The sequence below is a fragment of the Camellia sinensis genome, chromosome 6 (genome assembly GCF_055761805.1).
Source record: "Camellia sinensis isolate YWXY chromosome 6, ASM5576180v1, whole genome shotgun sequence".
NCBI classification, from domain to species: domain Eukaryota; kingdom Viridiplantae; phylum Streptophyta; class Magnoliopsida; order Ericales; family Theaceae; genus Camellia; species Camellia sinensis.
Window position 1 is genome coordinate 164,028,359 of NC_138966.1, and position 11,903 is coordinate 164,040,261.

Here is an 11,903-nt window from a genome sequence, read left to right on the forward strand (position 1 = left end):
CTTCCTCGCCTTTCGATACTCGTCATCAACCATATGAGGCGCATATCTCGCTAGTTCAGTAAAGGCACGATCGTATTCTGCGACCGTCTTGTTCCCTTGGACCAGATTCTGAAACTCCGTGGTCTTTCGGTCTCGGACGCTGAGGGGGAAATGCTTGTTGTAGAACAACTCCAAAAATTTTGCCCAAGTCAAACCCGGATTGCTTTCTCGGACCATCATCCACCACCTACGAGCATCGTCGTCTAATGTGAATGCTGCCAGAGATACCTTCTGGGCGTCTGTACTGGGAAAAACTTCAAACAACTTCTCCATCTCTAAAACCCATGCCTCGGCTTTCATTGGTTCTATGCCTCCCTGAAATCTCGGCGGTTTCATCTTCTTGAACTCCCTGATTAGAGTTATCGTGTCGTTCCCATACAGAGCTTGCTGCGGTGGCACTTGTGGCACTGGAGGGGGTGGAGCTGCATACCGGCCATTCGTCTGTTCGGCATGCGTAGAAGTGGTACCAGTATCCAGCGGCCTAGGTTGTCTCTGCTCACGAACCAAACCTTCGACTAACCTTTCCAATCTCTCCAACCTATCTTCTGAACGATCTCGGCCAACTGGGGGTCTACCTCTCCTCATGATGCTAGGGGGAATGCAAGATGAGACTTTAAAACAACTAAACAAGTAACACATATATAAGTAACAACGTCTATGCCAAAATGATGCACACATAGTCAAGTAGCAAGCAATATGATGCAACCCCTAACATCATTCTAAGGGAAATCCTAGGCTCTCTGGGACTCAAGGTGTGTGATTAACGTACTATAAGGATCTTGTGCTCTGATACCATTCTGTCACGCCCCCAAACCGCCCCTAGTAGTTTGGAGCCGTGATGGCCAGTAATCCGTAATTACCGAAGGCCAACTTACAAGAATCACACACAATCAGAGTATGAAATGTGGGGCTTACAAGAGCGGAAGCAAAATATACATATAAACCGAGTTGTCCATGAGAGCCGTGCATAAGTCCAATGGAATGCCATACATCAAACATCTTTACAAGTCTTACAATTTTAGATACAACAAAATGGAACACAAGGTACATCCTGACCAAAAGGCTTCTCAAGCCGACATATGCCAAAACAAACAAAGAAAACATAAGCCGAGAAGCATAATCTTCAAGACGATGCAAAGCACAAATCCAAAACATGTCGGCAAAGCACCCAAAACACATCGGCAATCACGTCTAGGCCTCAATGCCTTCTTGTTCATCACCTACATATATATAGAGAGGGTGAGCTTGGATACTCAGTGAATGATACTAGAAATAAAGGTTTTGCATGATTGATATCCAAGATTTCTTTCAAAACTATACATAGCATACTTTTCGATCAAGAGGGAAATCAAGTTCGTTTGCCGGCTTTCATGTTCCTTGGATGTTAATAACATCTACTTATTTCAAGGGGTGATGACATATCTAGAGTCCTCTAGCGCTAAGGACTGTCAAGACAAGCTGTGCTGCGAAAGTTTAGAGTCCTCTAGCACTAAGGACTGTCAAGACAAGCTGTGCTGCAAAAGTTTAGAGTCCTCTAGCACTAAGGACTGTCAAGACAAGCTGTGCTGCAAAAGTTTAGAGTCCTCTAGCACTAAGGACTGTCAAGACGAGCTGTGCTGCAAAAGTTTAGAGTCCTCTAGCACTAAGGACTGTCAAGACAAGCTGTGCTGCAAAAGTTTAGAGTCCTCTAGCACTAAGGACTGTCAAGACGAGCTGTGCTGCAAAAGTTTAGAGTCCTCTAGCACTAAGGACTGTCAAGACGAGTCATCAAAACAAGATAGCATTTGATATACAAAATAGGGATAGTCATTCATGCTAGATCAAGTACTTTTCAAAACAAGGCAAGACGAGATTTATGAAAGCAAGTGTAACATAGCTTTATTAAAAATACCACTCACATCGTTTCTTCACACGTCGGGGTCGAGACAAGCCCAAGTCCTACAACACATGGCAAAGCCTATTGAATGCGCTTTCAAACAAGTCTCTCATATACACAAATGTCTTCGGAAAACATGCTGGGCACCAATCAGGTCTAGGCCGAGGTTCCACACCTCCTTGCCGAGGTGTGTTCCCGAGGGCCACATGCAAGGAAAGAGGTCGGGAAACTCTGGGTTTCCCTCTGTTGATGAACATGAAGAACATGAGTGTGAAAACATGAAAAATACGAATGCTTGATCATAATCCGCCATCACAAATCTGGGATTTTCGTGCTATGAGTTTGAAAACATGGACCTGGGTACCCATACTTGGAAATCATGCAAGAACAAACACAAAACATGAGTCTAGGCGAAAAGCTTTCGGATCAAAACAAGACTTTCTTGAAGAACACATGAATGTCATTTTCTCTTTCTAGAATCGAGCTTCAAAACGATGCATGGCTTACAAATCATTTTCAATCATGCAATGCAATAACATAAACATAAAGAACATCATGAGCAGATCAAGAATCTAACCTTAGAACACGGATCTAACGGTTGGATCTCTAGGAATCAAGCTTGAAGATCTACTTCCTCACTCTAAAACTCTTTCTTCCTCCTGGAGCTTCTCTCTCTACAAGACAAGGTTATGACACCAAATGATAGTTTTCTATACCCGGTTCTGGGGTTAACCCTCTGCAGAGACACGTGGCGGCGACTGGTTGGGTTCATCCTGAAAAGGTGGCTGACAGGCCAGACAAAGCATGGTGGAAGGGTATTCAAAAAGCAAAGCGGTATGGGCTCTCTGACAGGCTATGACATCGGCTAACAACGAGGCGTATCTAACACGCTATACGGAATGGCACTCCGGCAAGGGGTGACATCGGCTAACAAAAGACTTCGGCGACTAAGATGACAATGACCTCGGCTAGGAGGGACAACACTTGACTAAGCTGTGCCACATCTTGGCCTAGATGCGCCACACCTCGGCCTAGGTCATACCACTTCCAGGACGAGATCACTTGGTGCAAGGTAACATCTCGGCTAATGTGGTCAAGGCAAGGACTGAGGTCAACAAGGGGTTCCAAGATACTAATGCCAGACTAAGGATGACCTCGGCATAGGAACAACGTCGGCTAGAAGCAAGGCGTGACCTAAGTTTCACATTAAGGAAGGAACAAGACAAGCATACTATACTTAGACAAATCACAAGGCTTCAAGACAAGGCATGGATCACATTAACTCAAGCGAAACAAACCACAACATACGCATGCAAACTAAACAAGTCATAATCACACAGATGCTCACGAACATAATGAGAACATGAAATGTGGGTCACTACATAATCTCTCTCACCAATTTCCAAAAACAAATATTAAAACTTGCATTCCTTTTCTCCTTCCCCAAAAATCAGATAATAGTTTTTATTATTAAAGTTATAGGTATCTATCTATATATTATATTATAACATAACAAAAAAAAAAAAAAACTAAAAAAAAATCTTTAAAGTTTATCTAAATAAACTTTAAATCAATAAAACTCATATGTATATTACATATCTAACTCATATCATAACTTACCAAAATAATAATAATAAATAACAAATAGAAATCACAGATAAATTAAATTTTTTAAAAAATAGACAACCACAACTCCATCTTACATAAATTGAAAAAAAAAAATACCCGAATAGAAACCACACACACAAAAAAAAAAAAAAAAGATGAGAATTTAGATATGGATCTAAAAAAAATATTAAAACTTGCATTCCTTTTCTCTTCCCCCAAAAAATCAGATAATATTTTTTATGAAAGTTGTAAATATCTATCTGTATCTTATATATTATATTATAACATAACAAAAAAAAAAAAAAAAAACTAAAATCAGATATACAAATAGATAAAATTAATAAATTTGATTTTTATTTATTCAGTTAAAATCTTTATTTTGCATTTCAATATCTAATTTTAAATTTTAAAAATCTTTAAAGTTTATCTAAACAAATCTAATTTGAAAATATCTCCCACCATTATACTTTAAATCAATAAAACTCACATGTCTATAACATATCTAACTCACATCATAACTTACCTAAATAATAATAATAATTAAAAACAAATAGAAACCACAGATAAATTAAATTAAAAAAAAATAAGATACCCACAACTCCATCTTAAATAAATTTAAAAAAAAAACCCAAATAGAAATCACACAAAAATAAAAAAGATAAGAATTTAGATATGGATCTAAAAAAAAATATATTGAAACTTGCATTCCTTATTTAGATATGCATCTAAAAAAAAAATATTAAAACTTGCATTCCTTCTCTCTTCTCCAAAAAAATCAGATAATATTTTTTTTTATAAAAGTTGTAGATATTTATCAATATCTTTTATATTATATTATAACATAATAAAAAAAAAAACTAAAAATCAGATATACAAACAGATAAAATTAATAAATTTGATTTTTATTTATTCAGTTAAATTTTTTCTTTTCCATCTCAATATCCAATTTTAAATTTTAAAAATCTTTAAAGTTTATCTAAACAAATCTAATTTGAAAAATATCTCCCACCATTATACTTTCAATTAATAAAACTCACATATATATCAGATATCTAACTAGCATCATAACTTACCTAAATAATAATAATTAAAAATAAATAGAAATTACAGATAAATTAAATTAAAAAAATAGATACCCACAACTCCATCTTAAATAAATTGACCAAAAAAAAAAAAACCGAATAGAAATCACACAAAAATAAAAAAGATAAGAATTTAAATATCGATCTAAAAAAATATGACAATACCTACATTTGAATTTTGATTTAGTAATATAATTATCTATTTTTTTGATGTATATATATCAAAATTTTAAATCACTTAATGAGATAAATTAATCAATTTTCAAGTCTTATTTAAAGAATAATCTGATTAGTCATCTCAACTTCTAAACTTCGCGGGCACTGGTAGAGAAGCTAACGGATTGGATTGGGTGAGGTTTAAGTTGTTGGAGGCAACATTTTCACACTCTATAAATTTATTTATTTTTTAATTTTATTTTTTCCCTGTGTGATTCTTTTTCTCTACTGTTGGTTTAGTTTTGGTTTTGGTTTTCGTGAGGTTTATGTGTTTGTTTATAGGTTTGCATTGTAGAAAATAATTATTAATGATTATGGTTGCAATCGAAGTATCTATATCCGTTCTATGCCAAAGATTTTGATTGGATTTTGTTTTCTTCAGTGAAGACCATAAAATTGAAGTTAAAAAAATGGGTATCAAATTTTTTATGTTTCTTGTCATTTTATTTTATAAAAAATGTGAAAATTTATTGAGAATTCAAGATTTTACTATAACATTAGATTTTTGTATAACTAGGTAAATTTAAAACTTTTAAATATCACTGTATTCTTTATTTTTATTATCTTTCTATCCTATTAGACCAATACTGCTATTTGTTAGTTTGTTAATTATAATTCAATTAATTGAAAATGAAAGCTTAATATAACTTTATATATATATATATATATATATATATATTATAGTTAATTTGTTACAACTATAGTTGTATATAATAGAATAACATATAGGGATAATATCTAAATATAATTTTTTTTATGTGATTAAAATAGTCCCTCTTAATAGTATATAGTAGGAATGGCAACGGGGCCGGGCGGGGCCGGGGATCACACTCCCCGTCCCCGATCCCCGATGGTCAAAATTTCCCCGGCCCCGCCTCCGATCCCCGACGGGGAGCCTATTACCACCCCCGCCCCCGCCCCTAACGGGGATCGGGGATCCCTGACCCCGAAGATTCCCCGGTCAAAAAACAAAAAAAAAAAAAAAATAATATTCAACATAGATCTGAAACATTCACACAAATCGCATCCATACATAGATCTGAAACATTCACAGATCTGAAACATAGATTTTCATCATCAACAACAACATTCACAGATCGCACAGATCGAAAAAATTAATACAGATCCAAAACCCAACAAATCGTATAGATGGGAAATCAGATGCAAAAAATAAAAAATAAAAAATCAGAAACATTCACAGAGAGAGAGAGAGAGGTCAAGAACAAACACAAGCATGACATCGGCGGGGAGAGAGAGAGGAGGAGGGAGATCGGCGGGGAGCCCGAACAGAGCCGCCGTGGCCAGCCTCTTAGGGCTGTGGTTGCGACAGTGTTTGGAGAGGAGGGAGGGTCTCGTTCGCTGGTCGAACTGAGGAAGAGGAAGAGGGAGATCGGCGAGAGATCGGCGGGTAGAGAAGGGAGATCGGCGGGGAGAGAGAGAGGAGGAGGGAGATCGGCGAGATCGGCAGGGAGACGAGGGACCTCGGCGGGGAGAGAGACAGAGAAGTGAGATGAGAGGTTATGTGTTTTAGGGTTTGATATATATATATATATATATAGGGATAGAATAGTAATTTTATATCGGGGAAACGGGGCCGGGGAACGGGGACGGGGCCAAGGCCGGGGACGGGCCTGGTACGGGGCTGAGACACTTATCCCCGTCCCCGGCCCGAAACTGATCGGGGATTAATTTTTGAATACCATCCGCTCACCGTTGGGGATATTTTTCGGGGAAAAACCAATCAAATCGGGGTCAGGGGGTCGGGTCCTCGTTGGGCTGGGTTTAAATTGCCATCCCTAGTATATAGAAGAGTTAGATGGTTTTTTTATCTTTAAAAAATCCAATCTATATATTCTTTTATTTTTTAATTTTGTTAAATTGAAATAGTCCATCTTAATAGTATATAGAAGAGTTAGATGGTTTCTTTTATCTCTAAAAAATTCAATCTATTTTTTTTTTTTACTTTTTAATTTTTTAAATTGAAACATCAATTGTTTATGTCCATCAAACAAAACTGATAAAAACATATAAAAAAGCTACACATTTTTTTTTCATTTTTAATATGTAGGATATTTACAAATGGAAAATGTTTGACACCCCAAATTTTTTTCCATAATCTAACTTATAATGTAGTTATAAGTGTCAATTTTTATACAAATATGAGAGAGAATTAATTAAATTATACATTTCAACCAACCAGCTACTCAAACTTTGACTATTTCAACATGTTATTTCACTATAATTCCAATTAAGAGAATCTTCAACCTTTAATATATATTTTTATCAAATTATAATTTGATAAAAATTTAAAAGAATGAAACGTTGAAAATTATTGTTTTTTTCCATCAAAATTGGTGAAAAGAAAAACAATTGGGATAAGAATGAAAAATTCTTTTAAAAATTGATAAAAATTTAATGAAAAAGTTAAAGTAATTCATATGAAATCAAATCAAAATTTTTATTCAAATTTAAAATCAAATTAGATAAAAAAAAGAAAAAAGAAAATGATGAAAGTTTGAAATTTTTTTGAAACCTTCTTATTTATAAAGACTAGAAATTCGTGTGTGTATTATATTCGTATTGTATTTTTAGTTATGAAATTGAAATCAAAAGAAATGTAACTTAAATTATTGGATTAATAATAGAAATATCATATTAATTATTGTTAAATATCACTTCACTTCACATTTAATAATAAAATTATATATTTGTTTTAATTATAACTTTTAAATTTGTATATTTTCATAACAAGAAGAGGTATATCATAACTCAGTTAATCTCATTTAATTAGATTTAACCTTTTTTTAATACAAATTAACAAAATTACACTAAATATATTTTTAAATTTTTCTAAACTAATAATTAAAAAAGTTATAAACATAAAAATTATAAATTTCATATATACCGCAAGGTAAAATATTAAATTACTTCAAGATAATTATAATGATTTTTTTAAAAAAAAATTTATAAAGTCCCATGCATAGCACGAGTTACCACTAGTATGTTATTAAAGCAAATGAGGGGAGGGAGAATATCAAACTATCCGTGAATTTTCTGTTAGTTTTTGGGAGTTTTTTTTTCGATGGGGTAACTTGTTGACATAGGGTGTTTTGGAAAGATGATTAAAAATTAATTTTTTGACTTTTTTAATTTTTTTTATTTAATGTAAGAGATGATGTGACCCAAAATGAGTTATAATTTGACTTCTGTGTTTTGTCCATCTCTCATTGGTGGAAAGATACCACCTGTGAGCTGCCAGTATGGTACCCTACGCGCACCCAAAAATTTCTCCTATATATATATAAGAATCTCTTTGGCTTGTATTTTACAGTTTCTTTCCAAAATATCCTCATTGCTAGAAATAAGAATCTCTTTGGCTTGTATTTTACATTTTCTTTCCAAAATATCCTTTCTTGTGTTTTAATTACAACTTTGTCTTATTGTGCTTGTTGTAATTTTCTTCATTTTTGAGGTTCTTTCTTTGGCTTGTATTTTGTAGAGACCCTAATTTTTTTGTCATTACACTTGAAACCCTGAGCCTTAGGCTGTGTGTTACCATAATTAAATCATAGAACGCCACTTTATGATTGGAACTATCCTAAAACTTGGTTTTATTTATTTTGCCTCATAATTTATAAATTAATTCATGCATTTTATTTTATTTCTTTTTTTTTTGTTGTTCTTTCATTTATTATTTATTTGAATGGAATACTATTGTTTATTTGGATATATACATAGTTTAAATATATACATATATATATATATATATATATATAATATGTTGGTGGAAAAGTGATTGGATAACAAAAAAAAAAAAAAAAAAGCTATCTAGATATTTAGTTATCTTAGCCATTAAGCTACCTTATATTATATAAATTGAGGGCTTGTCCAAATCCACTCCCACGTTTTTCTAAAGCCGAAGGAGAGGGTGAGAGAGGGAGAGTTGGCTCAAGGGAAGGGAGGTAGAGAAGTAAGAAGAAGAAGAAAAAAAAGGGAAAGAGAAGGAATTCTTGAAGGTAAGAACATACCTCTTCCTTATTTTCTCCAATCCTTTCATCATCTCATTCTATGGTCTAGTATGCCTCTTGTGTTACAAATTGATGGTAAATAGGGTGCTTTTGGTGTGTGTGAAGGTGTAGGTATGAAATAGTATCATTGTCTTGCAAACTTGTGAAATTAGGCACTGCTGCAACTTCTCTAATTTAAAAGAAATATCAAATCTATCTAATTCCCAAATCTGAATTTATTGTAGGATATTTTATGTGTTTAGAGCTTGTGAAAATTTTATTAGCTCCTAATTGTGTGTTTTTAGGGCTTGGATAATTTGTTGAAAAATCTGGTCCTGAATCTCTGAAAAACAGTCCACTTTTAGAAATTTTATAAATTTCTATAAAAATCATCTCGTGTTGGTTCTTCTGTCAAAATTTAGAACTCTGAGTCCTCTTTCCAAAAGATTTTTTTTGAGTGAAAACTATCGGGTAGATTGAGAGAAACGTTAGTTTCCCCAAAGGGTGACAAATCTGGACAGATTTTCGAATATAGTTTGTAGATGAATTTGTGGAGGGACTGTGCAACTTCTGAAAACTGGAACTGAAACTAGACAGATTGAATATTGTTTCTGTGCAATTTCAGCCCCTAATTTGGCCTAGAAGTATTTTTACCAAAGCGTTCTTGTTAGCCCTGCAGAACCGAACAGTGCTGGAAATTGTGTTATATTATGCTATTTGTCTCTAAATGTTTCAAAGCCTTTTTAATGTTATTTTCTTGCCTTACTATACTTATGTATGATGACCATGGACTATATTTCCTCTAGTATGTTTTTCCCATACTCGTTTAAATGACCGAATTACCGAATGTGACTAACTTACCTAGCAAAAGATCTAATAAACGGGAAATGATAAGGGGTTGGCAATGGGTGACGTTTATCTTAGTGTTTTAGAACAATTTTATACATATGCATGACATGAATTAGGATGGGATTAATACCAAATGAGTTAAGTCTTGCGTAAGCAGTTTAGGCGAGCCCCTAGGTTGACCCGGATGTATTCAGACTCTATGCGGTGGTTTCAGGGTGTAAGCGAGCCCGAGGCACGATTTGGGAGTAAGCGAGCCCACTTGTTGGCCGTCCCTTTTGAGGTCCATCAATGTCACTGACCGGTAAATAACCAGGAGGTGGGCATAGGTGGTAAGGTCTGCAAAGCAGCAAAAGGGGGAGTTCTGAATAGTCCGGTGTTTAATCTTGTGGTTGGGTAGAAGGATCTCTTTTGGGGGGGGGGGGGATTCTAAATGCCTAGTCTAACTACTAATTTATAAAACCTTAATGGAAGTATGTTATGTTATCTGATTTGTCTTGTGTATGATTGATTGATAGAAGATATGGGGGTGTGTGTGTTTTTACTGGGCATTCCAAGCTCATGGCGTGTCATGCCAGGTGAAGAAGCAGCTTACGACGGGGAAGGTGATCCCGAAGACAATCAAGATGAAGTTTTAGAGCCGTGGTTCACTTGAAAACTTGGACTAGTAGTTTGTTTTTGTGTTCTCTCTTCTTTTACCTTTTGGTTTGACAATGTTTGTAAACCTCTAGTGGAACTCAAATCAGTTATCTATGTTATAACTCTGCTTGTATGTGTATATTAACATATTGTGGTTACCTCTTTTGTTTGAGTTGTACTTTATATATTTCTCTTGTGGTCTCAAAATTTTGGGGCGTGACATATTTTGCAGTTTCTTCCCAGGTATCCTTCCCTGTGTTTTAATTACAACTTTATCTTGTTGTACCTATTGTAATTTTCTTAATTTTTGAGTTTCTTTATAAACACACTTTTATTTCATAAATCTACTACTTTGATCCTATTGATAGTTGTATCTTGCTACTTATGTATGTCATACGCAGACCTTATGCAATTGTGGTTTGATAAAATATCTTATAAGTATATTTTTATATCATAATTTATTACATGTCATAATTATATTATTAAATAAATATAAGTGATAAAAACACTACATGCCAATGCAATTATCATACAAGATAAACTAAATCAAACTAGTCTTAAACCCCATCAAATGAGATTGGTTATAAATTATCACACAAGATATGATAAGTAAAATACAATATATAAATATAATCATTATAATATTATTGGTAGCACATAATCAAATATTATTTAGGAAATGAAAATTTAATTCTTAGCATTGTAAAACCTTAGCCTAATAATCTTAAGATTATAGGTTTAAGTCTTGGGATAATCACTTTGTGTACTATACCAAAGGTTAGGTGTGTACTTAATTTTTTTTCCTCTGGAACACATATTAATGTGTACTACTTAAGTATTGTTTTTTACCTAAGAAATGGCATCTTATACTTTTAGATCTTTTGAATTTTTTTTTTAATCTAACAATTACAAATTTTTTTTCCTCATCTCATCCTAATAAAAAATAGGGTAAATTACAAATACACCATGGGATTTGTTTAAAATACTAATTGCCTTTTGTAATTTCAAAAAATACATCTCGACCTTTCAAGTTTCTAACCGTATAACAAATGATATATTTTATTAATAAATCATCAAGTCAATAAATAATTTCAAAGATACCATAAATATATTTTAATTAATAATAATTCAAATAATTTTATTATTGTATAGGAGAGTAGTTAGAAAATTTATTTATTTTTGTTAATTCTATTAAATAAAAAATTTTGATAAGAGAATATTTGTAATTTTTCAAAACAGATAGGGCAATTCATAGTTTAAAAATCTCAGGAGGTATATTTGTAATTTATCCTGAAAAATATGATAATAAAATCCATTCATTTTATTTAGTTATTTATAATATAATTTATCTCTTGTGATTCTATCTATATTTTTATCATAAATCATTTATCATTTATTTTTGTGAGTGTCTTATTTGGTTTGTATCTCAAGATATGGGTTGGTTTGGTTTGTATCTCAAGATACAATTTTAAAGAAAAATTTTCAAAGTTTTGTTTGTTACAATTTTTTTGAATTTTTTTTTTCAAAATTACTTTCTCTCTCTCTCTCTCTCTCTCTCTCTCTCTCTCCCCTACTCATCAATCAATCATT

General features: G+C 33.2%; 1 long non-coding RNA gene across 1 annotated transcript; it reads left to right on the top strand.

The window, feature by feature from the left end:
* Positions 1-8,723: 8,723 nt before the first annotated feature.
* On the top strand, positions 8,724-10,547 carry LOC145792456 (uncharacterized). The gene is made up of 2 exons (XR_014331855.1): positions 8,724-8,837; positions 10,193-10,547. It is a non-coding gene; the product is annotated as an uncharacterized LOC145792456 (long non-coding RNA).
* The last annotated feature ends 1,356 nt before the right edge of the window (positions 10,548-11,903 follow it).